The sequence below is a fragment of the Thermobia domestica genome, chromosome 3 (genome assembly GCF_964235325.1).
Source record: "Thermobia domestica chromosome 3, izTheDome1.hap1.1, whole genome shotgun sequence".
Classification (NCBI taxonomy): domain Eukaryota; kingdom Metazoa; phylum Arthropoda; class Insecta; order Zygentoma; family Lepismatidae; genus Thermobia; species Thermobia domestica.
This window is the reverse complement of record NC_137456.1, coordinates 76,801,311-76,813,319: the sequence shown is the minus strand read 5'-3', so window position 1 is coordinate 76,813,319 and position 12,009 is coordinate 76,801,311. Positions and strand designations below refer to the sequence as shown.

At 35.9% G+C, this 12,009-nt stretch overlaps 1 protein-coding gene across 1 annotated transcript in view; it reads left to right on the top strand.

Moving 5' to 3' along the window:
- Positions 1-12,009, top strand: part of Pkc53E (Protein C kinase 53E) — a 1,159,983-nt gene that overhangs the window by 1,125,538 nt on the left and 22,436 nt on the right. The window lies entirely within an intron of this gene.

The window sequence follows — 12,009 nt, the reverse complement described above, 5'->3', positions numbered from 1 at the left end:
TTTTTATAAGAAATATTAACAGAATTCAACACTAAAAAGCATAGAATATTTTTTAGAAAGCCTAGAAACATCTAAAACATAGAGTAATTATATCGTATAAGAAGTTCCAGCTGAAACTGTGGAGACTATGGCGCAGGCACTCAAGGTAGTACAACTCTAGCTGGTAGTGTCACCAGGTCACTTTCGTTGCATTGTGGGAACGATTTGAATTTCCATTAGGAATATACGGAGTGGTCATCAGGGGAATCAGTGATCTAAAAGGTAGAAAATAATTAAAAAGTGATGAAATCAGAAAATAATAATGACAAAAAACGCTTAATCAATAAAACATGCTGAGGCTTGTGCCAAGCCAAACAAATTAATGCCTAATATAAAATAAGTTTCAGTAGTAATACTTTCGTTTCAAGTCGTCTAATACTTTTTAAAAGTTTAGTTGTATTTTTCCACTTTTTCGTTACCCCAATAGGAATTCCTCTAAAATGCATTGTTGTACGAAACATACGTGAACATACGTTTTTCTCCTTCATCTTTCTCCAACACCACATTTCGAAGCTCTCTAAATATTTATTCTTTAACTTCCGTAGTGTCCAAGTCTCTGAACATAGTCAAATGCTCCAAATATAGCATTTGACCAATTTCTTCTTTAGTCCAATATTAAGGCTGCTAGTTAATAGAGACCTTTTCTTGTTGAATGCTTCTTTGGCTATGGCAATTCTCGACCTGATCTCTTTGGTACAGTACGCATCTCTCGTCAAAATACTTCCCATATATTTGATATGGTCAACCTTTTCAAGTACTCTTTGTTCTACTCTGACCTGTAGGGACGCATTTCCACGGGATATTCTCATGATTTTCGATTTTTCGATGTTGATTTCCATTCCATATAGTTTCCCAGTGTCAGTTATTTTGTCAATCATCTCCTGTAATCCTTCTTCAGTTCTAGCTATAATAACCGTATCATCTTATAGCTGATCTTGTTAATGATCTGCCCTCCAATCTTAAAATCTCCAATTCCCGGTAATGCTTCCTTCATTAACCATTCACTGTAAATGTTGAATAATTGGGGCGACATACTACTTCCTTGTCTGACTCGTTTTCCAATCTCCATACTATTGGTTTCTTCTTGATTCAAGCTGGACCACGGTGGCTCAGTGGTAGAGCGTTCACCTCTGGTGCTTGGGGTCCCGGGTTCGATTCCAGCCCCCTCCAAGTGAACTTTGTGGTGGACAAACACCGTGTGCGTGGGTTTCCTCGGGTTCTCCCGTTTCCTCCCACTTTCTTCATTCCACCATTTCATTCATTACTCATCATCACCGTCTCCTTTAGCCTAATCGGCATAACCGTGGGACGTAAAACTCAAAGATTTCATTTCACTTTTTTCCTTGATTCAAGCGCAATTTGACCCGTCCTATGTACGAGCCGTCGGTCTCTCCAATCCCAATTTCTTTAAGTATTTGTAAAATTTTCGTACAATTGACCCTGTTGAAAGCTTTTTGCCAGTCTATGAAGCACAAACACAACTCTTCCTTTACGTCCGCAACTCGTTCTGAGATAATTCTCATCAACCCAATGGCATCTCTGGAGCCTTTTCCTCTCCGGAATCAGAATTGATCTTCGTCCAACATCTTTTCTATTTTGTTTTCAAGCCGTCTGTTCAGTATATGCACAATTATTTTTCCAGTGTGGGAAATAAGGTTAATGGTTCTGTGATAGCTGCACTTCTTTGCTTCCTTTTTCTTGGGTAATGCTATCATTGTAACGCCAAGAAAATCCTTTGGTTAATCTTCACTCAGGTAGATCTTGTTAATAGGTGAAGTCAGTACTTTCATTGCATTGTCTCCTAATCCCTTGAGCAGATCTGCTGGTATGTCATCATCTCATCTCCAGTGGCCTTGCTTCTTCGCATGTCTTTGATGGCTTGTACTACTTCACTTTTTAATATAGTGGATCCTTTTTCTTCATCATCCACCTCTTCTTCTGCTTCGATCGCAATATATAAATTAATTATACACTCAATTGCGGCACTAACACTAACCGTTAATGAATTTTATGGCCTATAGCAGGGCCAACAAGTGATAGTCTCTGACGTTTCTTACCACATGGAGAGGAACAATGCAGCCCCTACCTTGGCACTAGTGTTATCAATCACGGTCACTCTGTTTTACACCATTAATTAACTCGCTACTATAGATGCACCGAAAAATGTTTTGATACGTGAGTAGTGGCAACGTCACTGCGAGCTGTCAGAGACCTTCTCTTGCTGGCTCCCCTATAGCTCCAAATACTTTAATCATATTTTCTTAACCTTTTGTCCCTGGTCCAATGAAACGAATGCTTCGTTCAGTGTCAAAGTAGTTAAATCGTGAGCTTCATTAAATCCGTGTTCTATGTATTTAAGTTTTTTTTAAAAAAAAGTTTTGAATTGCCATACTCAGAAGTTAAAGAGAACAATTATATACCTAATCCCGTGAAAAAAGCAAACTACAATATTCCCTGCCTTTCTTCTTCGCTGAAATTCGGGACATTTAAGCGTCCCAAGAAATATTTTGGATACGCCGGGACGCAGATCTCGATTCCGTGACGGTCCCGGATTTTCCGGGACGAGTGGCAACTCTGGTGTACTTACATAAATATGCAATTAGATGTTTATTTCTCATTTATATATTTATTTTACTATTGTGTATTGAACAAATGTAACAATATTAAGAGCAATGAATTTAGGCACTTCATGCATGATTGCGTATTTTACAAGAAAAAAAAAAAATCTGTTATCATAAATTGCCTATAAATTCGAATCCTATTCATTATCACCGAGAAGCAGTGAAGTTGAAAGGGCAAAATTGCAACTTTATTTAAAACGGAAGGAGTAAACATATAAAACTCACGAGGGGTGTGGTGACTCAGTACGAAAGCACTCCTCTGGTGCAATAGATATTGTGGTTCGATCCCGGGCCATGTGAGTTTGTGGCGGACAACATCGTTTTGGTAAATTTCTCTCGCGATACTCACATTTTCAGTCTTCCAGTTATTGATTTATTTAACAATTACCAGATACAGCTCAGAGGCCATTTTATACTGGATATCTAATATCATCAATAACAATGGAAAGGATTTGGGAAGAGTAGGTACCATCTCTGTATTTGCTTGGTAGGACTAATGAAAACCCTGGAAAACTCCAGTCAGGATTGTCGGCAGCTGGAATCGAACTCCCGACCTCCCGAATGTGAAGCCAACGCTCTACCACTTGAGCTATTTCAATCGCTTTTACATCCATTCATTTCTATTAACCGTATCCTTTAGCGTGAAGGGTATACTAGTAGAATGTTGATTAAAGATTTTTTTTCATTCTAAAACTCACGATGGCGATTTGCTTGGTTAGTTTTCTAGGTTAACCTTATTTTTACTTGCGAGATTGTGACTACAGAAGAATATTTTACACTAGCAAACAGATCTTAAGGCGTTTCGATCATCAATCTACGTTATAGGTTATATTTAAATGTTTATACAAAAATATTATGCCTATGGCAAATATTTGATTTCAGTCTTGAAATTAATGTTAAATACCTTTCCTAGTATCAAATTAATATATGTATTCGAAATACACTAACCAACAGTTCAAAACTTACAAAATATTTTTCTATTTTTTAAAAGTACTGTATCCTGTTCTGTATACAAAACAGGATTTTTTTTTCTTATTGCAAAATAAGGATTTAAGTGAAAAAATCGGATATGTGTATCAAGTGTGTAGTTTCCCATAAAGGTATTTACACAGTAATATCTTATGTATAACCATCTTTGTTTTCATCTGTGTTTGTTTGATTCATTATCGGGATTTTTCAGGACTAAAAGAGCCAGAAAAAAAAGAACCAAAACAATGAAGTTTGTGGCTAAACTTCCCTTTTATTTTCTAGTGGTGATAGAAGAGAAAAATGTATGTTAATCGTAAAAACAAATGAAATTCAAAATTTCAAAGGATTTACACATTTTATAGCTCCTACATGATGTGAAAGGTATTTTCGGATGTCCATTTGTCCGTCTCGACGTATGTACTCTCGCCTAAAAACTATACTGTTCAACGTTCCCAAAACATGTTACAAATCCCTGAGTGAAAGGAGGGAGGTTCGAATTTTCTTCCTACCCCCAAAAATAAAAATAAAAAAATCTGTATTTCTCGAAAAGGGCTCTAACGATTTTGCTTTTAAGCCATAAATGAATATTTCATTGACAACTCTGTAATACTGTAAAATTCTTCTTTTAGGGTAGAGCTAAAAAAAAAAAATGTACACGAGAATTTTTGACTTTCCCAATCACCTTTGATTATAAATATTCCTCCTATGAACAATTATAAATAATTACAGTTCAAATATTAAGTTCCTCTTAGATATTCAGTTGTTTGATGGTAAATTTGTAGGAACCTAGAAACCGAGCGTTCTAGAGAAGAGGATAAAACTCAAAGACCGGGCGTCCTAGAGAGTGCTAAGGTGTTTGCAAGGATCAGGCTTTTAAACAAAGAAGCTCTCAGAGACCAGGAGTTCTAGAGAGTGAAGGTGATGATCAATCGATGAAGACTGATGCCCGCGGTGTTGCGGCTTCTTTTTATCTTTAATGTCAGCTGACCTCGTCGATCTTCATTATTTGACGATTGCTAACGTTGTATTCTTCATGGTTATCATCTGAAGTTGTTTACGGCCAGCATGTGGGGTTGGGAGCACGCGTAGAACCTTGCAATATGGTCTAAGTCATTTTATTGAGGAATCCAGAAGGGGTAATTGACTCTTGGAGGTTAAGTTCTTTTTGGACAGCTTTCTCAAGAGCGACTGCGATGATTTTGTTTATATTTCATAAATAAACATTTTAGTAATAATTACAACCTGACATGATTTAATTTAAGAAATTACATCTTATATTGAAGATACCTACATGTGTGAAAATACACAGTTTAACTTCAGTTTCAATTTCTTTCTCCTACTTATTCCTTCAAAAATCTGATAATGAACCATGTTTCGAAATGTACAGGATGATTATAAGTAAAGTCCCACTTTCAAAATGCTTTAAAAAAAAAAAAAAGTCAGAATGACTTTAAATTTGAAATGAATATACTTGAAGGTGGGGGAAACAGTATGGCATAAGAAAAATGTTTCAAAATGTAAATAGATGGCGCTGTTGGCGACATAATAAAAGTGTGTTGAGCAACAAGTGACATTTTGAATCGAAATACGACGGCTTTGACGTGCGTTGCACATTAAACCAAATGTAGTGTTCAATATGCATGATTTTTCGGTTTTGTGACGGCCTTCTTCTAGCAATCCTGTTAATGCAAATACTGCTTCCCTTGTTCCTGTTTTCTTTCTGAATCCAAGCTGGTCATCTGATAGTACTTCTTCTATCTTAAATGCCAGTCTTCTATAGATTATCTTTGTGATTTTTTTTTTTTTTTTAAGCATGCGTAAGCAAGCTTAGTACCGGTACATCCGTTATTTATTTCATGTTAAAGTTAGAATTTATTTCACATTTTTTTAAAGCTTTAGTTCATTGGTTGAGTGAAGTTTAGCGTCCTTTTGAGCATCAAAACTATGTGAAGTGGTATCCGAACCACTGTAATACGTTCAAATTTCAAGGCCTTCCCACTGGGAATCGAACTCGGGACTACATGCATTAAATGTATGGTGGTAGCCACGAGATCTTTAATTCATGTTTTATGATAAAGAGAAATAAATATCTGAATTCTGAAATTCACCTTTACTTAAACTAGTTTGAACATTCTTATTACAAAAGGACCACATATCCTTGCTGTTTACACCCATTGTTAAGGAGTACCGGGAAGAAGAGTCTATAGCTAAAAGTAGGTTTTGACGAAAAAAAAAAAAGTTGAGTTTACCTGTCATTGAATTTTAATTGTTGTTCTAAAGAGTATTATCGCTTCATTCAACATTGTGCACACTGAGTAATGTCGTTTAATAAGACATACAATAAAATTTAGTTTAATACAGATTCTAATGGGACTCATTCTTTCCCCCAGAATAATAGTAGATGTTTCAAAACTGTATTTGGGAATATATCTTGAACATAAATTCAGATGGGAAGAAGTCTTGCAGTATGTCTCATCGTTCATTCATAATTTTGGTGTTTCTTAAAGGCGTAGACCACAAAAAGCAAAATACTTAAATTTAATTGTAGCTGATGGTGAAAAACTAAGAGAGATAATGAAGGTCTCAGTGTGATATACAGCAAGCATAGTCAGTGTTATATACGTAGACTAAGTCGTCAAGACCAGCATAATCAATAATGTAGCGTACGGGATCCTAAATCAGAATATACACTATCAGAATAACCAAATCTGCCAAGAAATATGTCGCTGGTGCTACGCCAGCCACCAATGTGCAGATTTGGTTATTTTGACTTAAGTGTATATTCTGACTTATGATCCTGTACGCTGCACTATGGTAAAGGTACCAACGTGGATTCTCTTTCCAGGTAATTCAAACTAAACTCTGTGGATTCTGTGGAAACATTTACTTTTGTTGATCCTCCAAACGCAATTTTCTTCAAACAACAATTTTACACTTTTGTGATTGACGTAAAGTTGATAGTAAATAAATAATGTTATTCTTGTGATTAATGGTCATCATGTTGCCTATTAGTATATTACAATCCCATGTATTCTTGACATAGGCAAGATGAAATGTGATGTGCGTACCTCTGAGATTACTACTGATTGACCTTCACATACCTAATACTACTTCAAAATTTCTGAAACACGCCTGCCCAATGCATGGATCATGCATGAAACTTCCGGCATCATTTGCTTTCGGTAGGTTCGAGAGAAATATGCAACATACAGAACTTACAATGGTTATCTGTTGTGTTGACCTATAAACATTATAACGAAACAGAGAATAGCTGTCCTTTTGTATAAATTTACGAAACAAGGACCTCGAAAAAATTGATATATCAAAGGTAAGAAAGGTAACGAAAATCTTGCATTAAGATAAATATGAACCATACACCAGACAGTGCTACTTTTTGAGCCTCACTGGAAGTGATGTTATTACTTGACCCCTGTATTATGTATTGGAAATACCATTCCATACGGAAAAATATTGAGTTTCACACTCTTCCAGCTGAAATTCTGGCCAAACTACTGTCGAATTGGTGTATGCTACATTATAGACCTTAATCATATTATTAATATCATAGAGAAACGTGTGAGATATTTTATAAAGATTCGTTCCCCTTAAACTAATATCATATTTACTCATAATCTAAATGGTATTCACTTCTTTTTATGTACAATATATATATACAAAACTTATCACGTCCTAAACTGCATCTAATCAACACTTAAGTATACTTTAACTCTACATACAAAGGAATAATAACGTTCTTTCTTTCAAAGGAAGTTCGTAAGATACAATTGACTCGAATTGAGAACAATGAAATCGTCCTTTCAGTACGATCCTGCAATATTTGATATGTTGTACAGGTCTTCAATGAGGATATATTCTTATTCTTACACTGTAACCAAACTCATTGAAAAGTTCAATAAAAACGGGACTGTGAGGTTTTACGTTGTGTAGGGGTACTCAATAAGACTGCCAACATGCCTCCAGCACTATCGAGAAGTCTCAGAAAAGTTACGTCTTTCCACCGAATCCGGAGGCAGAAAAATCAGCATTTACCGGATAGCGCAGACCAACAATGTGTATCCATACAATATGCAGTTAGTGCCGAAGCAGACAGAAGACGATTATGATACGCAAAATAAATAAATAAATAAATAAATTTTTAAAAAAATGAAATTGTGTGGAAGGTCACTGTGGTATTAATAACGTGATATTTCGATGACGATTGGTATACTTCTTGACCTATGAGGAGGTTAATCGCGAGAAAATGCATGACTAAAACTAGATCTTTATTGGATAGTAAATTTCAATATGCAAGGTGTTGGGAAGTTTATGACGTTGTATGACTTGCGGAAAGAACTCTAATTTTATCTAATTCTTCTTGACGAAACCCTGAATATGGAATGGTATCTCAACATGTTAGAGGTAATTAACAGAACGAAACGCTTCTCACACACTGCTTCTGTCTTTTGCTTTAATAGTTGGATAATCAGTTCACTTATATGTTGACCGACGGAATCTCGTCGAATGGCTTTCCCCACGCTCAGATTTCATGTTGGTAGCTTTTTGCCGTGATCACTTTGTATTGGTAGTTGACTAGGGAAAAATTTCACACTCTTTACACTATCATGGTCTCCGGTCATTTGAAACAGTACATCTTGCATCAGTATCAGACTGGTAGGATTTACCTGTAATCTGGCCTTTTCAAGGTTCTGAAATTTAGTATATTGTGTGACATTACTAATTTAAATGTACAGAGACTTCAGTACACACTCATTATATATTAAATTTTGTGTTTTATTGAGTTTAATTTTTTTTAAAAAAAATAAATAACAAATAGGTAGATTGAGTGAAATTTCCTCATATTTAGATGCACCGTATCAAATAATTGTGAAATGTTACTATAATTAAATTCGTATAACGGAAGACGGGAACATAACTGTTCACTGCTAGTTATAGAATTGATCTACAATTAAAAAATCTTTACAGATATATAAAGATGTAACTTCGTATATTTCAATCAGCCTTCCTTCCCTTCCCAATTTTTATTCTACCTACGGACTTTTTAAAATAATGAAACCTGTCTATGTTGGCCGCCATCAGTTCCATTCAAAAGTGGTCAACTTACAGAAAACAAGTGTGATTGGTGTATTTTTAGAATAAGATTTCTAGTATTACTTTTATTCTTTATGGCACATATGCATATTCTAATGTTGTAGTTTAACTTGTTAATGAGCTACAAGTGTTTCCCTCGGAGCAAAAGATGTTTTGAGAAAATCTAGTGAATTCGTATCTGAAAACTTCCCCTACCTTTCGACAAGCCGTTAAATCCAATAGTTAACAATTGAGATGGCTAGTTTCAACCTTGAGAATTTCAAGGAATTACTAAAGCTCCCCATTGATGAAAAACACCGATATTGCTAACTGTTTTATTACGAAAACAGACAGGATAAAAATTACGTACAACCATTTTCTGGATTCCTGTGCGTGCGTTTTCTTATCTACATCTTCCTTCATCACCTTTATCAGGGTAATGTTCTGGTCATTGACCTCCAAGAACAAATCGTGGGAATCCATGCTTCTTTGTTTCCAGTCACAAATACAGAACAACTACCTCTCATATGGGAATACGAGAGAGTTAAGAAAAATAACAAAGCTGTGTTTTGCGTGGCCAAGATACGCAGGTAGATTTATCATTATGATCATAGGGTAAACATTGTTTCAATGCGGCCAACTTCCAAGATAGATAGGTGGCCAACTTACAGAGTAATAAGTAACGAATGTTTTATGGAAAAATGCAGGTTCAAGACGAACCAGGCCAAAATGAACAGGTGGCCACAGTGTTTCTTTCAGACATGATTTTGGGGGGCACTCCCCTGAGCTCTAAGACTCTAATATAATAATAAATAGAATAGTACCAGCACTGCCCCCCGAATACTAAGTGCGACCCTCGGAACAGGATGACTGGGTGGCCAACTTACAAAGATGGCCAAGTTGACAGGTTTTACCATATATATATTCACTTCTAACAAGAGAGAAACATCTAATAATGAAATACGTACTCGATGCTAAAGATAACCTAATCGAAGTGAAACTTGCTGCACACATGGAGAATATTAGTGTTTCACGTTAAGTTCTTTGGATAAAACTCAAATAGTACAGCTGGACTTTTTCTTTCACAGTTTTTGAATTAGTCTCGAAAAGGAGTAATTGATAAACATTATGTTTGTATCTTTTCATCTACGAAAATAGTGTAGACATTTTCAATGAGAAATGCTTATTAAAGTTATTTTAAATAGAGATGCCCTCGAGGAAGGGGAAGTCGTGACTTAAGATGCCTCATTGATATTCTAGGGTAGCCATTTTTAACTGAATGCTCTGTGATGTACCGTTTACTACACCATTCCGTTACAGACGGTTCTCGTGTATCCGTGATACTTCGTACGTTATCCTTTGCTCCACTTCCTATCTGTTCCTTCTCAGATCGTAAAAGCCTGTTCCTACGTCACACATCTGTCAGTTAGAAATGACTGTTCTAGGGAAAGAGTCAAGAAAAAATTAACTGAAACGTTTAAACCAATTCATTCTTTAAAAAAAATAAATGTGTAAAAACGGTATAAACTCCTCAATCAAGGTCATTTCGGACGAAGATACCAGGTGAAATGTTAGGGACAAAAATAATTAATGAATAATTGTACCTCCGTGTTTGTTACATTAATTGAATATTTCTTTCCTCTCTGGAAAATGTCTTTAACACCATTTTTATTACTGCGTCACCAGATCCTTACCTTTACATCTCGTAAAGAACAGTTTGTACATAGAATTCTTATACTTGATTTCGGTTTTTCATTAACCGTAATAATTGTCCCTGTATTTATAGTCAGTTTATTGTTTTTTGTGAAAAACTAATGTTCATGAGGAATTACATAATGTTTTTACTTTATTGATCTAATGTGATTGCACCTCAGTTCACTTCTTGGCTATTGTAAACACTAATTTACACAAGGATAGCGTAAAAGTAATCAAAGCACGAAATTAGTCCACAGAATACTCTGTATAAATTGTTCTTTCTTTTTTTTCTTTTTTTAAAAAAGTACGATAAGAGATGTAAAGGTAAGGATCAGGTAACGCAGTAACAAAAATGATGTTAAACACGTTCCCAGAGAGGAAAGCAATATTCAATTAAAGTAACAAACACAGAGGCACAATGTAAGTAATTTTTCTTTTGAATATATGCTCTATAAGTAGATAACCGATGAGTATGTTTAAAAGTGGTACTAACTTTTTTTTTTTTTTCGAGGAAGTGTAGAAGGACATCTTATAGGATATTATCTAAGGGTGCGTCGTCGGCCTTGTAGAAGATAAGCATCACAATTTTAAACAATACATTTCCAAAGACATTAATACACTTCCACTGATGTCCACTGAAGTGAGTCAATCACTCTGATTCATTTATACTGTACAATTGTAATTTGAGAATAACTGATCCAGCTATAAGTCGTAAGTCATGATGCTTTAGGCTTGATTGGCAGTGCGGAAGGTAGGTGTCATGAATCAAGCATTGTCACAATCGTCAATTCACTCTCAAGACAACACACTGTTTAAGAAAAAACCCGAATACACTTCGGGGGAATAATTCCTGATACACAACAAAAATCTGACTAAGATGTGTCGAAGTACGTATCGTTTAGATTCTAAGTATGTCAAAATATTTGTGCTTTTTGCTTAGTAAAAGCAACAAAGAAAAAAAGAAGGGTGATCCACAATTATGTATTTGATGTTTCAGAGACTGCGGTAAAGAAACTAGCAACGTAACTTGAACATAAAATTGGACATAAACACGTTACTATCATACCTTTCCTTACAAGAATTTTAATCTCTGTTTTCCATGGCATGACCCACCAATGCACCATTAAAATCGATACATACGTGGAGACGAAGAGCAACATTGTCACAAGCAGCTTGAGTGACCTGTAATGGTATCCTGTGGAGCTTTTATGTGATAGCTTGCGTATGTTAAAACACTCCAATAGAAAAAGTCAGATGATGCTAAATCAGGAGATCGAGCCGGCCACTCCACAGACCTACATCGAACGGTCCAGTGGTTCTGGAATATTTCGTTCATTCCGAGCTGGCCACTCCACAGACATACATCGAACGGCCCAGCGGTTCTGGAATATTTCGTTCATCCCGAGCTGGCCACTCCACAGACATACATCGAACGGTCCAGTGGTTCTGGAATATATCGTTCATCCCGAGCTGGCCACTCCACAGACATACATCGAACGGTCCAGTGGTTCTGGAATATTTCGTTCATCCCGAGCTGGCCACTCCACAGACATACATCGAACTGTCCAGCGGTTCTGGAATATTTCGTTCATCCCGA